Source organism: Manis javanica, chromosome 11, assembly GCF_040802235.1.
Source record: "Manis javanica isolate MJ-LG chromosome 11, MJ_LKY, whole genome shotgun sequence".
Taxonomy (NCBI): domain Eukaryota; kingdom Metazoa; phylum Chordata; class Mammalia; order Pholidota; family Manidae; genus Manis; species Manis javanica.
This window is the reverse complement of record NC_133166.1, coordinates 51,574,251-51,596,035: the sequence shown is the minus strand read 5'-3', so window position 1 is coordinate 51,596,035 and position 21,785 is coordinate 51,574,251. Positions and strand designations below refer to the sequence as shown.

Below are 21,785 nucleotides of genomic sequence, written 5' to 3'. Positions count from 1 at the left end.
TGTCAGAAACCGTCAGCCCACTTCTGAAAGGTTTATTTGTCTATAGCTCTTCTGTGTATGATTTGTTATGAGGGCACCTAACACTTACTACATAGCACACACAGTGCCTTCATATTTGAAAGTATCCCAGATAAGTTTTTGATTATTCCCAGGTTTTATGGAACCTGTTTGCCTTTTCATAAAGAATATCTAAAAATAAACTATATTTTGCTTTTTATATTTATGAATGGTTCAAGTGTAATATAATAGACTTTGAGTAATAGTATACCAGAGTGTTATATCTATCACCTACACCAGTTTCTATTTGGCCCCATGTAAGTATTCATATCCAGTCTAAAAGGGCATAATAAACATAATATAGGACTCTTCTTGCTTTATTTCTAGTTTCCCATATCAGTTTGAGCTTGGATGATCAAAACTGTTTCCTAAGTAGACTCTTTGCTTACAGGTGCCTCCCCATTTAATTCATCCTTTGTGGAATTGACTGCCTAGTCATGGGATCTAGTCTCCCCTATTACATTGCAAGCTCTGTTAGTTATACAGTATAGAAAAGACATGGATTCTAATTTTGATTCTGTCATTAAGTGGATCTTATTCTTCTCATTTGTAAAATGAAAAGGTATGAAGAGTTTCTTTCTTTTTCCCTAAAATTAAATGACTCCATTCTTACTCATCATGTATACTCTGAATTCTAGTTATTTCATGTCTATTAACATCTTTCTTCCTTCACAACTCCAACCCAAAATGCATTTTTGCCTCTTTCTGTCCATCCAAATCCTGTTCATTTTTCAAGATCCATTTCAAATTTCATCTTCCCCACAGTGCTGCTCTGCTAATGTTGGCCAACAGTAATTTCTCCTTTCTCTAATTTGTATGTTCAACTAATACTTATTGACTGTCTACTCTGTATCAGGGTGCTGGGGATGCAAGGAATGAACAAGATAAACAGTCCCTGAACCCAAAGAGCTTACAATGTAGTGGAGAAGACAGATAAGAGGCTAGTAACAAAGATAACCAATTGTGGTAAGTATAAGGAAGGTAACAGTTTGCTGAGGGAATGTGCACATGTGAAGTATTTATACAGTGTGATCAGAGAGAAGTCTTATTTTCTATAGCATTCTTGGTATACAGTAGTAACCAATAATTTAATATGTTATTATCTTGAATTGGCATTTGAATTATCCTGGGTGTAAGTTTTATTTCCCAAACTAGATTGCAGGAACAATGACACTTATTGTTGTAGCTAGCATAAACTGAGTATTTATGTGCCAATTATTGTATTGGGCAATTCCAGTATTTATAATTTAATCCTTAGAACAAGGAAGGTATTTTTATTATTATCTCATTTTACTTAAGATGAGGAAAAAGGGACTTAGAATTAGACTAAGAAAGACACTTGGTCAAAGTTGGACTGAGACTAAAATTCATGTCGGCAAATAACAATATGCAGTATATTAATCAGATTGATAAACTCCTTCTTGGGGACAGGGATTTAGTATCAGTCACTTGCACATACCAGGCACTTAACACTTCACACTTAAATTGGCTCTTTCAGTAGGCATCACACTTCCCTGGAGGAAGCTTCCCTGCACTCATAAACCTAACTGGTCTCCAAAGACTTCTTGGAGACAGAGAACCTTGGATTGAAATGTGTGGGTAAAGGTATTTCAAATCTAGTTTCTAACAATGCTTCTCATCATTTTACTCCCCACCAGTTGTCATATGGATGATGTTTTCCTATTCAGGACAATTAGTTCTGGTTATACCACATACTAGCAATTACCTATTTTGGGTTTATGTTCTTTTGTTCAAATGATTTTGATTCAAATACTAAAAATATTTAGTTATCAGATAATTATTATATAGTAGGGAATTTTTAGAAAATCAATCAAGGATCCTTATTCACAGAGTTGAAGTTAGGTGTAAAATATTTTAAAGACTAAAAGGATGTGTTGCCAAAGAATAATCTATATTTTAATTTCATATACAAAAGAAAAATGGGAGAACAAGTCACATTTTTGTTTCAAATAACGCTGTAAATGCCAATAACAATTTTCCTTAAATGCTCCCTTCATTAGTTATATAACAGTGCAGACTTTAGCCATGGGTAATCCAAAAGAGCAGCTTAAAGAGAAAAAGTATATTTGATTCAGAATATGCTTCAGCATTGTTTTTATTGTGGTTTTCTTAGGCAGAAATTGGAAGTTAGCTGGCTTCCAAATTTTATTGCTTTAATCTTCTTTCCCAGTGCTGGGAAACAACAACATCATCTCTTAGGGCATTTGTACTGAAGTACTAGCACTTCAGTTTAAAAAAGCATCAGTTTATAAATTTGTTGGTGTTTACCTTTACTGTAACTAATTGCTAACTTTTCCCTCTGCCTGATCTGGCCAGATTACAGTAAGTAAGTATTTTATTTATTTAGCTTTATTGAGTTATAACTGACATACAAACTATTGCATACATTTACTGTATACATATTGATGATTTTGTTTTAAAGTATACAGTGGTATTGTTAACTATAGTTACTATGTTCTATAGCAGATTTCTAGAACTTATTCATCTTGTATAACAGAAACTTTATACCCCTTGAGCAACTATTCTCTATTTCTCCCTCCTTCCAGCCTCTGGCAACCACTTCTGTCCTTTGTTTTTATAAGTTTGACTATTTTAGACACCTCATATAATATTTAAATGAAAAGGTACTTAGTTAAGGAAATATGTGACATTATTGATAAAAACTTGGTCTTTGATTCAGGTAATCTGAAATGTGGATAATATACTTGTAGATAATTGAGAAATGGTTTTTAAAATTATGCCTTGAATTGCATGCTGCTCTATAATCTAAACTTTTATACCAGAGTTACATTTCATAGGCTTTATAAAAATCATCTGAGATAAGGTAGAACTCTAATGGCTTTGCTGTGTTTCAAGAACAAAGAAAGAAATTGCTCAGAGGATAACACTAAGCACTAAGAACAGAAAAGGAGAAGTCAAGATAGTTTAAAAATGAATACATGAGAAATCAGAAAACAGATTAATAACAAAGAGAATATAGGAATAAAACATGGAGTTATAGGTTTACTAGTTTACATTGCTAATAGATAGTCTTTAAAAATATAATTCAATAATTAGGAATGATGACTCCAGGTAGCTACTGAATTCCCTAGGCATAAGAAAACCTATTCTCAGAAGAAAACTACTGGCATTTTCCACCAGGGAGCACATCCTATCCATTCCCTATAGCCCGAGGCAGATTGAGAGAGGCTATGGTAACAATAGATCCATACAAGATCCATATTCATCTCAAATACAAAGACAAGAGCCTAACCAAGAATCACCCAATGTTTAAATATTTAAATACCCATGGATATTCAACAAACAGAACTCATATCTAATGAAATAGTTTATAAAACAACAGAAGAAGACTTTTTTCAATCGTTAATATCCTCAAATGGGTAAGATAGGTTGTAAGGAAAAGAACCATTTAGAAAACATGGAAAATAAGAATATGACTGTCAAAACAAAAAAAAAGTTCAATTACTTTACAGAATGGACACAACTGTGGAAGGAATCAGTGAGCTGGAAGACAGAGTAAAGGGATTCTCTCAGGATATAAATCAAAAGGGAATAAGAAATAAAATATTAGAGAAAAGATATGGACAGTATATCCAGAAACTTTAATATCTGTCTAATGGACATTACAAAAGAAGAGAAGAAAGAGAATGGTAGGGAGGAAGCAATTTGTATATCAAAGTGGAAATTTACTATGTTAAAAGGCTGAAGGAGAAAAATTAGAAGCAAAAGATGTAATTAAAAACTTTCCAAAGCTAGAAAATAAAAAGAAGCATTTTTTCACTGAAAAATGAGACCTACCAAATATCTAAAACAAACTTCTTTTTTAAATGGTAAAACAATACAAAAAAATCATATTAAAATCAGAAAGAAAGACTGATTCCCAATTTATCACTATATTTAACATCACACTGCAAATGCTGGGTGATGTAACTGGATAATAAAAATCAATTAAATGTATAAATATCAGAAAGGGAGGGAAAAATGATCATTATTGGCAGACCATCTATCTTTAAAGTCCAGAGACCAAACTGAGGAACTACTAGCATTAATGAGATGGCTCAATAAAGTGGCTGGATACAAGATCAGCATTTAATAAGCATCAATACAAAAGTGTAATGAAACAAACAAAAAAGGATCCTATCTACAATTGTTAGGGGGAAAAATAGCTCAGAAAACATTAAGGAATAAACCTGGCATGAAATATGCAGAACATTTACTCCTTTCACAAATATATACTGAATATGCAATGGGAATACAAAGGTAAAAAGAAAAAAAAAGATGACAAATTCACAGTACCTGCCCTTGCAGAGTTTATAAAGTATATTGGGGTCAAAAACTTTGATCCAAGAATCATACTGGTAAACATAAAAAAATAAACTGGTAATAAGTGCCATGAAGAAGTATATGATGTTTTGAGGGTATAGAGAAGTAGAAACTGATTTAGTCAGAGAGGTTGTGGAGGGTTTCCCTGTGAGAGAATCACTCTGAGAGGTACAGGAAAAATTATCTACGTTGGGGGAAAATGTAAAAAGTATTTCAGGAACATTCAATAGCAAGTACAAAGGCCTTGTGGCAGAAGAGAACAGTGCTATTTTAAGGAATCAAAACTAAAAAATAAAAAAAAAATAATGTTCTTTCCTACCCCAAAGATGTCCATGTCCTTCGTGCCTGGAATCATCTGTGAATGTGAATGTCACACATGGCAAAAGGAACTTTTCAGATGGGATTAAGTTAAGGATACTGAAATGGTAGGGAGATTGGCCTAGGCCCAATGTAATCAGAAGAATTCTTACAAGAGGAGGGTCAAAGTCAGAGAGAAGGGGAGGTGATGATGGAAGCAGAGGCTGGATTGATGGGGCCATAAGCTAAGGAATGCTGGCAGCCTCCAGAACTGGAAAAGGGAAGAAATGGATTCTCCCCTAGAGATCTCAGAAGGAACCAGCTATGATGATACCTAATTTTAGTCCTGTGAGACTGATTCTGTATTTCTGGTCTCTAGAACTACAAACATGATAAATTTGGGTTATTTTAAGTCATTACATTGTGCTAATTTGGCACAGCAGCAATTGTGATCTAGTATGAATTGAATCATGTATTACTTGCATAAGCTAAAGAAAAAAAGAAAGCATCAACTATTAAAGTAGAATTGATCAATTTTTACCATGGAAACATGAACACATGTGACTCATACAAGACATTATAAAATAATACACTTATAGAATAGATAAAGGGAAGTGTTAATATGAGTCCATTAAATTTTCCATATTTATGACACATAAGGATCATTCAATATTATTGTATATGAAATTTTTCAATAGATTATTCCTGGTAAAATGAAGCCTTTGTCAAGTTGATATCTTCAGTTGATTATTAAGAATATTATTATTTCTCCTAACATGACTTCTAAGGTTTATTTCACATATGAAATTATATGTGATTAAATATTGTGTGGTGTGATGTATACAAATACATTATTCTGAAAATTTACAAGCAGAATGTCAAACACCTGTGATATTTAAGGATTACTTTAATAGGTATTTCTTGTGTCTAGAGAAATTAATACATGTTTGATAGCAGTGGCCAAATTTTTCCACTCTGAGAATAAAATTTAAAAATAAGACATAAACATCATTATCATTTATTAAGATAGATAATAACTAGACTATAGTTGTAGAGAAATTTTAACCTGTGCAATAGTTTATGAAGAAATTATTAAATGTCAAATAGATTTGGCAGTTGCATGTTTCAAATCTGTTCAGCAATAGTTTTTAAATCTATGTTTGTTTCAAACTAAAATTCCTAACAATAGAGCAATTCAAATACAGGCATATTTCATGGTGCTTCAAGTCTTAATTTTTAGATATCTGAAAATAATCTTTAAGTTATGTGCTATTATATATTAAACAATTATAATGTTTTCTTTCATCTACATTAGAATTTGTTTCAAGAATGAAAAACAGGATTTTTTTGTGTTTTCTGTTTGAATCAATCACATATGGTTTTTTAGTGGCTGAGAAGTTTTTCTATTTTCAAACAGATACAAAAATCCACAATACAAGAACAGGATCTGATGATAAGAGATAATTTGCCTTGATGCATTTGTGATAAGATGACTGCATTGCAAACTAAATGTATTGTTTTTTTGAATACTCTATTACTATTGTAAGCAGAACAAATGCACAGATGGCATGGGCCATAAAAATATAATTAAGCTTTACAATATTGTTCCTGTCAGATTTCAGAAGTGTGTTCTAGCTTAAGTTAGAGTGCTGAATATGTGAGAGCATATAACATTTCTGAATTTTAAATTTCTGCACAAATATATAAAAGTTGACATATTTAGTTATTTCATGCTCTTTCCATTTCCCTCCATGTTCTTGGCTTTCAGTTTCAAACAATTTGAGATTTTTAGGAGTGGGCATACTAACTAAAAGAAAAAAACAATTAAATTAATTCTTTCTGAATTAGAAAATACTTCGATTTCCTTATGAAATACCATGAGAAATATCGGCATAGATTAACACCAGAGAAATCATGGTTTTAGGACAGCCGGATAACCACAGCCAAGGCACATGGTACCTAGAGAAAGAGACTGAGGAGAAAAACTTTTGAGGTATTCTTTTGTCTAGTTATTTTGCGTTTCAGTAATATGGTGATAATAGCAATTAGGTAACTGCCTCAAGTCCTCTCATAAATGGAGTTGGATATAAGAATACAAATTATAGTAAAAATAGTATACTCACACTTTGAAAAACACTGGTTAATCTCTATGATCAGTAGTAATTATTTTAAAACTAACAGTCCCATTGGATATATAAATAAAGAGGCTGTCTCAATTTGAAAGGTGTTAGAGCTGTTTCAGGCTCTTTGGGGATATTCTGACAATAAGGGTTGTTCCACACATATACCAGCACATGGCATGCATGTCTTCTTTCTCTGTTCCCATGCTTAGCAGGCTTGTTAAACTAAGCTGCTAGTGCAAGGCCTGGGAGACCAAAGAGGTACTGAGACCAAACACAGGGTCACAGGATCCTTTGCAAGTGTTATATTTAGTGGGTCAAGTAAACAAAGTAAACAAAGAGACACAGGCAGGGGCTGTTAAGATGTAACCCATATATGCAGCATCCCAAAGAATCGCAAGTCACTCTGGTATGTTAACTCTTTGGCAATGTCTAATAAAAAGTGCTAGCAGTTATATCTTGAGTGCTTTTTATGCATTTCATTGTGTGCTAAGTGCTTTACATAAATAAGATTCATTTTCCCCCCCAAAATTCTGGTATTAACTAATTCTTGTAATAACAACCTTTTGAATAGGTATTATTATTCTTATTCTATACACAGGAACACTGAATAATTGACATAAGAACACAAGTTAATTAAAAAAAATTACTTTCAGGAATTTTTTTGTACCCACAATGTATGCATAACAGAATACATATGTAACAGAATTTATACGAATAAATAGTATATGTTATGTTTTAAGGCTATAGTAATGTCTATGACAAGGAAAAAAATCACAGATGAAAAATTATGAATTAGATTTTAAACATATATAGTGGTAAAATATAAATGATATAAAATTTTTCATTTAGCCACTTCTAAATGTACATTTCAGTGTTGTTAAGTGCATTCACACTATTACACAAACATCACTACCATCCATTTCCAGAACTCCTTCATTATCCAAATTGAAACTCTGTACCCCTTAAACAATAACTCCTATTCTCCCCCTATATTTGTATTTAACTCACATGTAATTATTTAATTAAAACCTCAGAATGTTAGTGCTTAAAGCCCGTCTGTCTTAATATGTGTAAGTATGTTATAATCTCAGGCATCTGTTATGCAAGTACAAGAGACTAAAAAGTTAACTTTTGCAAACTCAACTATAATTTTATTTACTAAATAGATTTAGAGGGACAGACATTCATCAATATATTATTTGCTCCCCATTGTGCTAACAGGAGAGATTCAGTCTTAGGGCATAATATATAAGAACTAAAGATATCCATGTTGAGAAATAATGGTATACTGACATGTTATTTGCAAAATGCATGTCAGTATGCCTTTTGTAAGTCTATTTTTCAAATAAATTGCTGTTTTTACTGGTAAGTTTTGAAAATGTATTACATTAGGAAAAATAAGCATCGTCAAGGCTCAATTTAGAATAACAGATAAAAATTTGCATGTTCAGAATCTACAGAACCCTTAAATCTATATAGCTCTTAAGTTAGTAAACTGAAAACACAGGAAAAGAAGGAACTGACTTAGCTATCAAGATATGGGAATAAGAGTGGAGAAAAGCAGTTTCAGAGACTAGGAGACACACCTATTTAAAAAGTTAGGTTCAAGAAATAGTTTTGACACACATTTAAAATAGGACATTGAATATCTATGCCACAAGATAACTGAATGATATTAAAGTTACTTAAGGCAATGGCAAAATTTTACTCACAAACGATTTTATCTTCAACACGTAGATGTGTAAGTAGAAAAACTGTCACACTTGTTGGTTATTTCCTGACAATCTTTTCAAAGGACTTAAATAAGAATATAAGAAGATAAAGAAGCTTACTGAAAACCCACTTAAACAACTGTGACAGTTTAAAGAATAAACAGTATTTATCCCTCAAAATGGACTTAATCTATATTGGCTATATAATGAAAACATCCAAGAATATTTACTTTTCCTTGTAAGACAAAAACATTAAAAAAAGGAAAAGGAAATGCTTAAGTACAAAATTCTTTATCCAAAATGGTATAGGGAGATATAGGATCCAGGAAAGACTATTTTTTTAATACAACAGTCCATGTCAATGGCTATTTAAAACTTTAAAAATGTACTAGGTGTTAGGGATATTAAGGTGATAGGTAAATCAAATTAAAAAAAAAAGTTACTAAAGTCCAAGTCTATGTTACAATCCTGCAAAGAGGAAAGATATTCTTATGGGTTAAGAGAGTTAGGATGGACAGATTCAATGTAATCACTATCAAAATACCAACAGCATTCTTCAATGAACTGGAACAAATAGTTCTAAAATTCAGATGGACCCACAAAAGACCCTGAATAGCCAAAACAATCCTGAGAAGGAAAAATAAAGTGGGGGGGATTATGGTCCCCAACTTCAAGCTCTACTACAAAGCCACAGTAATCAAGACAATTTGGTAATTTGGTACTGGCACAAGAACAGACCCATAGATCAATGGAACAGAATAGAGAGCCCAGATATTAAGCCACACATATATGTCCAGTTAACATATGATAAAGGAGCCATGGACATACAATGGGGAAATGACAGCCTCTTCAACAATTGCTGTTGGCAAAACTGGACAGCTGCATGCAAGGTAATGAAATGGGATTACTGTCTAACTCCATACACAAAAGTAGACTCGAAATGGATCAAAGACCTGAATGTAAGTCATGAAACCATAAAACTCTTAGAAGAAAACACGGGAAAAACTCTCTTGAATATAAACATGAGCAACTTTTTCATGAACATATCTCCTCGGGCAAGGGAAACAAAAGCAAAAATGAACAACTGGGACTACATCAAACTAAAAAGCTCTGTACAGCAAAGGACACCATCAGTAGAACAAAAAGGCATTCTACAATATGGGAGAATATATTCATAAATGACATCCAATAAAGGTTTGACATCCAAAATATATAAAGAGCTCATGCACCTCAACAAACAAAAAGCAAATAACCATATTAAAAAACGGGCAGAGTATCTGAACAGACAGTTCTCCAAAGAAGAAATTCAGATGGCCAACAGGTACATGAAAAGATGCTCCACATCGCTAATCATCAGAGAAATGCAAATTAAAACCACAATGAGATTATCACATCACACTAGTTAGGATGGCCAACATCCAAATGACAAACCACAACAAATGCTGGCGAGGATGTGGAGAAAGGGGAACCCTCCTACACTGCTGGTGGGAATGTAAATTAGTTCAATCATTGTGGAAAGCAGTATGGAGGTTCCTCAAAAAACTAAAACTAGAAGTACCATTTGACCCAGGAATTCAACTCCTAGGAATTTACCCAAAGAATATAATTTCTAAGATTCAAAAGGACATATGTACCCCTATGTTCATTGCAGCACTATTTACAATAGCCAAGAAATGTAAGCAACCTAAGTGTCCATCAGTAGATGAATGGATAAAGAAGATGTGGTACATATACACAATGGAATATTATTCAACCATAAGAAGAAAACAAATCCTACCATTTGCAACAACATGGATGGAGCTAGAGGGTATTATGCTCTGTGAAATAGGCCAAGGAGAGAAACACAAACACCAAATGATTTTCCTCATTTGTGGAGTATAACAATGAGGCAAAACTGAAGGAACAAAACAGCAGCAGATTCAAAGAACCCAAGGATGGACTAACAGTTACGAATGGGAAAGAGACTGGGGAGGGTGGGTGGGAAGGGTGTGATAGGGGGATTAATGGGTATTATGATTAGCACACATAACATAGAGTGGGCACAGGAAAGGAACTATAGCACAGAGAAGACAAATAGTGACTCTATAGCATCTTACTATGCTGATGAATAGTGACTGTAATGGGGTATGTGGTGGGGAATTGATAATAGGGGGAATGTAGTAACCACAGTGTTGCTCATGTGTAACTTGAGCATAAGATAATATATCAATAAATATATATATATATATTTAAGATATATTATTAAGATAATAATATATCTTAATAAATAGAAAATATCACAGGAGAAATAAAATAGAGTTAGGGTAGGCATGAGGGACAGAAAGGAGAGGAGAGGAAGAAATCTACTCACTCCCCCATTGGTAACCACCAGAACTTCTCAGTGTCTGTGAGTCTACTGCTGTTCTCTTCATTTTGTTTTCTTGTTTTTATATTCCACAAATAAGCAAAATCATATGCTTTTGTCTTTCTCCACCTGGCTTATTTCACTGAGCATAACACACCCTAGATCCATGCATGTTATTGCAAATAACACATGTTCAAATATTGCAAATGGCTGAATATTTCATTATATATACATATCACATTTTTTTCCCCAATTCCTCTGTTGATGGGCACTTTGGTTGCTTCCATGTCATGGCTATTGTAAATAATGTGGCCATCAACATAGGGGTGCATGTATCTTTTCAAATCAGGGATTTTATTTTCTTTGAGTAAATTCCTAGAAGTGGAATTAGTGGGTTGAATGGTATTTCTATTTTTAGTTTTTTGAGGACCCTCCATACTGCTTTCCACAGCAGCTGCAACAATTCCATTTTCCTTTCTTCCCTTTATAACTGATTAGTAGTTTTATGGGAAATATTCTGAGATTCTGTCAGCCTGTTCCTCATCAAACCTCTTCAAATCCACCAGCCAGCCTTAGCCTCCACTGACAACTCCCATCTGAAATGAACACAACTATGATTGTCAAATGGTAATTTTCTATTTCACCATTCCTCTGATGTTTATTAGTTGGTATTCTACTGTAAAGAAGAGGTATTTTTTTTTCATGTGTCTATCTAGCTTATCTTTATCAGTATAGATTTATAGATTTCCATTTTATTCAATGGGTTATTTCCCATTATTTATTTTGAGGCTCAAACTTCCCAGACTTGGCTAGTAGGGTCCTCTTCAAAGTGGCTCCTGTTTTTGTTCTCATGTTTCCACCATTCTTTGAGTATCTCCCTATTTTTTGGCACAAACTCTAGTTTCATGTTAAACCTTCTGTGTACCAGTCCTAGAATCAGCTTACTTTCCCTTCTTTTTTTTTAATTAATGTGGGATGACACTTAGAAACCAATATCTAGGTATTTGGAGTATTCCTTACATTGTTATTCTAAGCTCTCCAGAAGACAAAGCTAAGGAATATAGGACATAACCACACATACAGATACATTTATAACTATTTATACATTTATTTGTATGTGTGTATACATGCATGTGTGGTGTATACCCATGAGATTTGTGTTTGTTCTAAAACGACCTCTTTCAAATGTTAAGCAGTATTTTCTAGTGTAGCAGGCCTTGACAAAAAATATTTTATTCACTATATTCACATGCTACATGGTTATATATATTTTGTTCTTAACTTCTTTTAGCTTAGTCTTGCACGATTGAGAAGTACTGGTTTTGTATTTTGCCTTTCTACAGCAACCACCTTTCCTCATCTCATTTCCATCAGTGTGTTAGTAAAGAAGATTCTGGTTGGGTCAGAGAACAAAGCAGAAAGAAATACAGGAAAAAATGTAATTTAAAATTTCCTATGAATATACCAATGCAATTATAAATATATATTTAGAAAATGTATATTTTTAGCCCATTCCTAATATAAAAGTAAAGGTATGAATTAAATTTGAAGGTTTGGAAGAATAATTTAATTATTAAAAATCTGCTCAAACATATAATATAGTTGAGAACAATAAATAACTCACAGAAAATAAAAGGCTTTATCTAAAATAGCCTTATATGACTAAAATTTATCAGTTTAATACAAATATGTGTTTAAAGTTTCAAATTTAAGTATACTATGCATATTTTATACTGACTTAGGCTAACAAACCACCCCCGCTACAGCTGGGAAGGTTAAACAACAGTATTCAAATCTGATTTAGATATAACAGCTGTTCAAATGCCAGGGCGTGCTTTACTTGAAAATGTGACCATTTAGTTCTGTTAAATATAAACTGCTATGCTGGCTATGTTCATGCATGGTTTTCCCCATAAAGTCCTCAAAAAATTTTTCCCCCTGATATGTTGTAGGATTACTATTGAAGTTCAAAGGGTCTTTTTCTTGAGCTTAACTTTTTCTTTCACAACTTTCTGAAATAATGAGTGGGACAATTCTCTTACCTCATCTCCTGTCTCCTCTACCCCATTTACCTCATTAAATGCTCTTGTCAATACAAAAATACTATAATTAATAATTGGAAGAGTGGTACTGCTTTTGATGGGACACTGATTAGTTATACTTAAATCCCTCAATTTTTACAGAAACAAGTGTAGACATTTTAAATTATCAACAAAAATTTCATCATGGCTACACAGTGTGTGTGTTAAATGGAGTTGTATAAGCACCTTTCTCAAAAGTGAAACAAAGAAATACAATCCTGAAATTCCCAAGAACAACAAATACTTCATTAAAAGACTGTCATCACCATTAAAAGCCCATGGGTTTATTTGTAAATGAAGCAAGTGGCCCATTATTCAATTTCTTGGGAAAAAAGTAAGACAATTTTTTAAGAGCTTATTTTCCAAGAGAAGCCTCTGTAATCTGGTATCTGGGGGAAAACATGACATCTTCCTTCACTGTACTTCAGAAACTGAGAAGAAAGTTCTGACACAGAAAACTTTCACTTCAGCAGGTGGAAGACAAAAGGCACAGGAGGTATTATCATCCTTCTGGGAAGGAAAAAAAAGACTTATGGGATAGATAAGTTTTCCAAAGTCATGTAGGAGGTCAGCAGTTCTTCCTTAACAAAAAACTAATTAAGACTTGCTCCATTCAACATGTGGATGGGGTCTATGTTCTGCCCTTCCTTTCCACCCTAATAATATAGGGCAGTAGCCACGTGTCAGAAACTCTGCTAGGCTATGGGGATTCGTTGATGATGTAGGCATTTGTGGTTTCTCTGTGGATGTGAGCATGTAGAAGGGATGATAAAAGTAACTGCAGTGCAGTGTGGTTATTGCTATGATAGAGAATTACAGGATACTATGGGAGTACAAATGAGAGGTGTCTAATCCACACTTGGGGTGGATGGATCAGAGAAGACTCAAAGGAGGCAGTGACATTTAAACCATAGCCTGAAGTATAAACAGAAGTTAGCCTGGGTGAGATGACAGTGGAAGGAGTGGAGGGGTTATTAGAGACACAGTTCCAATCAGAAGGAACACCATGTTTGAATATACCTTTGAGGAACTGAAAGAATTTAAGTACAGCACAAGAAAATCCCTGTTTTGCTGCCCTGGCCCAGCTCCTGCTCTTCAGCAAGGCCACAGTAGAGAATTAGCACTTATCATTCTACACTATTCCAAATGAGCACTGGGGCAAGAGGTAAAGAGTTACTGTTTTGGGGTAGGACTTCACTGCATCATTGAAAATAGAGATCCATGGCTTACTTTTTTTTTAAGCAAAGATTAGGTCAATTTAAAAACTGTTCTTTAAATAATTTCCAAAATTCATTATTACAGTAGCAGGCCGAAAGAATATTTCACCACAAGAACTATAATTCTTTTAGATTTTGGGGTCATTGCATTTATTGACTACATGAACACAGGCTGGTTACACTTTAGATTTTAGGTGCCTCACTTAAAATGAGGGGTTTGAAAAGATGGTCTGTACTCTTCTCCCCTGTTCTAGTATTTGGACTCTGTTAATAATACAACTAGATGGATCATAGTATCAGAACTCTGTTCCTTGAAAGCACAGGATTCCTTTAAATTACCAGAGGAACACCTTTCCATTTAAGCAGAGCAGCTCCAATTTTATTGGGTTTCTTTGCAGGCCTTCTGAGAAGATTTTATATAAAGAAAGGGTTCCATGGCTTAAAAATTTGAAAACAACTTTTTGTTTCATTCCTTGTTGCATCAGTCTCCAACACTTAAATCCTTACTTAGTTACTTAAAATATGGGGCAGTTTTCCTATTGGTCTGAATGCAAGGCTAAACCTATGAGTTCCTGAATGATGTTTCAACACCCTGAGTAAGTATTTATTATTCGGTAAGAGGCTGATTAAGGGAAATCATAAATTCTATCACAATAACCAGCTTTGTGTCATCTCAGTAAATCTAATTAGGAAAAATGGTATAATAAATATTTATATTCCTAGTTAAAAATTGTCATTATAAACACTCTGCTTCCTGTCCTGAATTCAGAAATAACAAAGAAACTTGTCCTTTGGTTAAACAAGTGGAAATACATGTACCATTTTATTTGGTAAGGTTAAAAAAAACATTGGCAGTTAGTAAAGCAGTCCTAAATTTACTACGGACTATTTTTTTAAGCTTGAAGATAAAATTGAGGCTTTATAAACGAGAAAATGATGTACTAAAAGCAAGACACTAAATCAATTTTAAACACCAAACACAATTTATGCCTGACTTTAAAACTCATCCACAAAATATTAATCTACACAAAGGCCAGAAGCTGAATGAAGCATAATTTGTGAAACTGATACCTTTCATCACAACCTCTAACTGAAAAGGTCATTAGATATATTATATCTAAGTGAGCAGCTTATCCCTGCTTCATTACTGATAATTAAGACAAGTAATATTTTCTTGACAGTAATGTGTCTGTTAATAGAGATCGTCTAGTTTGCATAAAATAAGCATTAATTACCAGAGTACTACCACAGATTAAAAAAAATTAAGTACCTGTATAACATGTCTTCATTATTTTTTTTCCTTAATTTCCTTAAAGAATTAACAGGCTCAGAAAACATAATGTGCATATTCTGAAATTCATCTTTAGTCATATTTTAAATTCATAAGGTACATAATAGAAAAGGTACTCTGAAAAAGAGATCAGTGAAAATGAAGATACTTGTGACTGGGTGCCATTTAAATGATCTGTACTAACTTGCTTTGTTACATTACTTGAAATGCTACTTGAAATGCAGCTGCTCTTCAATGTTAAGACTTCTTGAGTCTTAATGTAGGAAATCTGGGAGGTACCCAATTGGTATTCTAGTATTTGAAAGAATTAAAATAATTTCAAAAGTATCTGCCTGAAAACCAAGAATTCAAGAAAAGAGCCACAGAATTACATTTAAAAGGTCTTGAAAAAGAAATCACATGAGACGACCTGCTCAGTAAAGATTTTAACTACTACTAGTAATGACTAATACTTACTCTGTGACTAATATTTATATGGGCACCACGTTCTTACAGCATTTACTCAGTTTATCCTCATGGCTATTTCATGATGCTAACGCTATTTTGCCAATTTTGCAGACAAGGAAAAAGGCGAAATAACTTGCCTACATTAACTTACCTAGCAAGGGGTGGGACAGGTCTAGCGGACTCCAGAGTTTCCATTCTTAATTACTACACAACACATCCCTGCCAGCAGATTTGTTTCAAGTGTTCCCTTCTTTAGGACAGTCAACCAGATTACATTTCTTAAGTATTTATTTGTGCAAAGAACTAGTAGTCGGTAGGATATTTGTTCAATAGCTTGTGAAGAAACTGACACTTGAAGTGAGAATGGAAGCAGAAGTAGTAATTTATGGTCTGAAATTTTTAATCTGGTGCCCTTCCAAATTGGAGTTTACCAGGATAGCATTGAGTATGCGGTTTATCTGCAACTGAGCAATATGCCAGACAAGATACTTAACCTCTCTGCATCTCAGTACCTTATCAGTAAAATAATTATAGCCCAACTTCAAAGTTGTGAGGACTACATAAATTGTGAGTTAACACAAATTATTTAGAATACTTTGTCAATACTTGAATACTTAAAGACTATTTGTCAATATTTAGATTTCACCAAATAAAGATGATTCAAACTATACTTGCTCTTAATCACTCAGATCCTGAAACTCACCTTTTGAGAAACAATGTTAAGTCATTAGTGCAAGTGCATCATATGCCTCAGGTGTGCTGGGGTGGAAAAAGATGGACCAACTATTTAGTGGGCTATAATGCATTCTCACCAATAAAAGCAGTTAGGTGGGGGGAGAGTTGAGGTGTGTATAGAGGCTAAGTAGAATGAAAAACTCCTCTCCCCAAATTAATGCTCTAGAAGCAGTGTCGGTGGAGGAGGCAGTATGCTTCAGTAATGCATAGCAAAGGTTTTGAAAGAGAAGTGTATTTGAATTCTGGCTCTGCTAATTACTAGCCATGCAGCATTGGTAAAGTTACTTAAGTTCTTTGGCTCCTCCCTTACCTTTACATGAAGATAAATGAAATTAGGTGTATAAAGTAACTAGTACAGTCACCGACACATAATAAAGATTAAAAGGTGAGACACAGTGAAGTCAGGTAAGTCTCCCAAGGTGACATAACTATTACACAGTTAGTGGAAGAGTCTTCTCTGCTGTGAGGAAAGCAAAATAATATATAAACACAGGTAATGAGTATATCCCTAAATACACAGTTGTCCAGAGACATAAGTATGGCTAGGAGGATGGTTGGAATGCTGGGTAGTTTCCAGAATGACTAACACTAACAGGATAAGTGTAGAAGGGTTTCAGTGCAAGAACATGATTTAGTTGAACAAAATAACAATAGCATTTTCATAGTACGGTGCATCAGTTTGAAGAAGATGCACTAAAGGTAACTGTCCTTCGAAATTTGATTCTTTCTCTAAAATCCCTTATGATACAAGTGCCCTACACATGCAAACACTTATTATCTTAAGTAGAAAATAATTATTGCTCAATGGCTTTCCTATTTTCAAAGTTATTACTAGGTAAGAATTTTATTGTTATGGCCAAAAGCAAGAATTCCAGGGCCAACATCTTCTGTAAAGAAATATAAAAGATTAAACATAATGAGGATAGGAAGCTAATAGAATTATGCTTTTTATTAATTCAGACTTTGTAACTTAGTCAGTAGAAGAGGATATAGATTACATTGAGATAACTCTATCTTACATATGAATTTCTATTTTTACTTTTCTACAAAGTCACAGCAGCTCATATTTTAGTACAAATAAGCCATTGCAATATTAAAGATGCAAAATATGTATTTTCTCTTTAGGAAAAAGTAGTAGTATTTGGTCAATGACTAAACATTACTTGAGTGTCTAATGTGTGCTATCTCTCGAAAGAATATGAAGATAATGGACTGGACTGTTGCAGAGGTCTCTTAATTTGCCACATCTAGAAAGGGAGGAAAACAGCTATACCCCAATGTTGGCATTTAGCTGGTAGAATGAGGTGGAAACAGATGGGCTTTTGAGTCAACTACTCCTCTATATCTTGACTTTGTTATCCAGTAGCCATTTGATCTGTACAAGGCTTCAGATCGCTCACATGCAAAAACCAGCTAATCTATTTTGCAAGTATTGTTCTGAGTATTAAATGAGATAATGCTTCTGGAAAGCATGTAGTATTTTCTTTTCCTTCCCTTATGAGAAGAGAAATACTTTGTTGCCATTTCACAGGGACCACCAATATTTACTCCCCTGGTATAGAAAGACCTGTAGAGAGTAGAATTACTGCCTGCTGATGAGCACGTCGTTTCCACAGCAATGCTTTTTTATCTGCGAGAAAACCTACCACCATGGCAAGCACACATCAAACCTTGTGACAGCCTTTTAAATATGTTAACTTATATAATCCTCATAACCACACTATGCAGAAGGTGCTGCTATTATCTCTATTTAATAGATGAGGAAACTGAGACAGAGAGCTATGTAAAGAACTCACACACCAGTAAGTGGTGGAGCCAAATCTTAAGGTCATCAGATTGTAGAGCCTCACTTTAACCCACTATGGCATGCTACTCTATAAAGCACATAGAACATCAGATGCGAAATTAGTGGGTATAGACTTCCTATCACGAGCAAGAAGCTAGGCAGGGCTTTCACATATGTAATTCTCCAGTCCTTATTCTATCTTCCATTCTGATAAATGCTTCAACCAAAGAGAAGATGGATTATCTTAGATGGTAAACCACTACCATCAAATACTAAGAGCTTATTGATTTTCAGAGAATAAGAAGACATCAATTAATAACACTTTCATTAGTGCACTAACTAAAGAGTCTATGCCTAAAAGCTTCTCAAAGTACTATGGTGAACCTCAAGCAAGGTGCTTACATGCCGTAGAAATATGGTTCAGCATTTTGCTCAGTGACAAAGTTAACAAAATGCCATAGTTAAGAGAAACAAAAAAAGATTAGTCTGTATCTAATTCACTGCTCTCTCAGTAATGATAAAACCTGCAAGTAAAAAGTCTCCTCAGTTTTTTCTCCAACCCTCATAAATTTGATCTCTTTTTGTGTAGACTCAATCCAACATGGATATAGAAGTTAGGGACTCTAATGATTTCTGTCTTTAGACACATACTATTCACTCTGAGTGACTATGCACATTAGTAAAATGTAGAAACACCAGCAGTTCATTTTCTAGCAAAGTATTACTAATTCTTCATCTTCAACATTAAGAAAACCTAACAGAATGATTATATTCTATTATGAAATTTCCTTTACAATGTATGTATGGTAAAACTCACTGGAGGAAAATAAAAAGAAAGATCTCAGAGTGGAACAAGAGAATGCCTGAAACACTAGGTTTGTCTTTAGAGTTTAGTTCAAATCCAACTACTTGGGTTATGACTTTTGAAGGTCAATTATTTTTGGCTAAATAAGTAGAAAATTGGTCCTGGTAAGCAGGCATGTATCTCCTGGGGGTGAGGTTGGAGGTGGGGGTAGGGAGAAACCATTGCATTGCATTACAGCAATGAAACAATAATCTCACATTCATATATATAAACAGTATTAGCATAATACTATTCTTTGTAGGAAGGGATGTTAACATTTAGAGTGTTGTAATTATTTTAGGAATAATGAATTTCTATAAGGCATCTGTTTTTTCCAAAGTATTTTGGTTAAAGCCTGATTTGCGTGAAAACATAAATAACCTCTTGCTCCAGACTGAGAGCATCAGCAAGCTTTAACAGATGGCCTCATTTAAAAATCATTTGTAAGATATCTCACATTTATCCAACACGCTGTCAACTTCTTCCTTTTATTCGATCATGATTTTACATATTTCTGTCATAAATATTTTTTAATCCTGTGCATTCATGGAAATAACACAATTTAGTATTTATACTTAATTTGGTTAGGGGCAACCCTAATTCTTTCAAACTTACACCACTTACCAAAGTATTATAGAATGATTAACTACAGAAAAATACAAAGTTTAACATTAACTCATGAAAATGCAACCAAAAGCAACATTTTATATCAAGGAATGAATGGGAAAAATGAAAGAATTGAAAAACTCTATCCTGCACCTCCTTCTGGCCATTATTCTTTTGCCTTTCTTTCATATTCAAGGGTCTGGAACAAAGTAGATGCCTGCTGTCTCTATTTCTTCACCTCTTGTTCACTTTTTAAATAATTTAAAAAATTGCAAAATCCAATCAGTCTTTAACCACTTGCATGGAACCAAAGTTCTGTACCCCATATCCCTGAAACTCCTTCATCAATAGTCACTCATGATTCTCATATTGCTAAATATAATAGACTTTACTATCCATGGCTCAAGTTTTGACTTTCTATTCATTGTTCAATGCATTTAGCATTGCTCTTTATTCTCTCCTTAAATGATCTTCTCCCTCAATTTCCATGAGACCATTCCACAGGATTCTTTTGCCTTTCCTCTTCTGAATCTAAACATGTTTCCTCATCTTACTTACTCTAAAGACTTCAACGACAGCTATGTAACAATGATTCCCAAACCTACATCTCTGGCCCTTGTATCTCCACTGAACAAATTCACACATCCAAATGTTCACAGGTTACTTTCACCAGCATGTCCCATTCTACATGTCTCAAACTATATCTTTTTCTATAGTCCTTACTTTAATGAAAGACATCTTTCCCACCAAGTCGCTCAAATCAGAAATTTTGGAGCCACCTTAGACTTCTCCCTCACCAAGTGACTAAATTCAGTTGATTTTATCTCAATTCTGCTAGGTTCTTTCATTAGTTCAGGTCTTCATGATTTTGATAATGGCGTGGCCTCTTACGTTTTCCTAACTGGTCTCTGTGCCTCCAGTCTTTTCATTCTCTCCAATTTACCTTTTCATACTATTCCCAGAGTGATATTTCTAAAACAAAAGTCTGATTGGTCATCCCTGCATAAAATATTTAAGTGGCTCCCCAATACCCATGGGAGACAGTCCAAAATCATTCTCTCCACAAATGACATTATGCTCTGGCTCTTTCTTCCTTTTCTTATCCATGTTTAAACTGAAGTCTTAATGAAATAGTCAGATGCTACCACATCTAATTATAGTGAGTATGTTTTCATTGAAGATGAGATTAGAAGCCAGTTGATACCAAAAAAACACAAAAACATGAAAGATGAGAAATATGGTACAGGTACTATCTAGAATAAAAATTAACATTAGGATAAATAATAATAGACCAGACTTACTGGTATGGACAAGAGAAAGAGGGTGAAAGTCTCAGTTGAATTAGGGCGAACATGGTAAGATGGACAACTGACATTCAGAATCTATATATATATTTCACTAGTGAGCTTGGTTTTCATCTTTGTTAAGTGATAGAACCTAGAGGAAGGATTAGAAAAGAAACTATTTTATAACAGACTCTGGAGCAGTTGTATACTAACCCCTTGAAAAAACAATTTCAATATGTTATTCTCCCACTATAAATGTACTAGTGTGCTATCATCATTTAAAAACATATAAAGAAATAGCATATTTTAAAAATAAACTTTATCAATGAAATGCATTAAAGTCCCTGCATTTCACGTGTCTCTGCTAATTCATTAAAGCTTGGGTCAAAATGTGTTAAATTTCTTCTGTTACAATCTGCGATTCATTCCACTGTTCTCGAATAGCTACACTATTGCACTGAAACTCATTTCTCAACTAATGAAACTGAAAATATGTAATAATTAAAGGATTTGGAATAAAATTCTAATGCTCCAATCTGTAACTTTAACATGTATTTTTAACATGGCATTTAAATTGTATTTCTACCAACTTGAAATCTCAGATATTTTGACCTG

The 21,785-nt window shown here is 33.8% G+C and overlaps 1 protein-coding gene across 6 annotated transcripts in view; it reads right to left on the bottom strand.

The window, feature by feature from the left end:
- Positions 1 to 21,785, bottom strand: part of ELP4 (elongator acetyltransferase complex subunit 4) — a 252,442-nt gene that overhangs the window by 69,729 nt on the left and 160,928 nt on the right. The window lies entirely within an intron of this gene.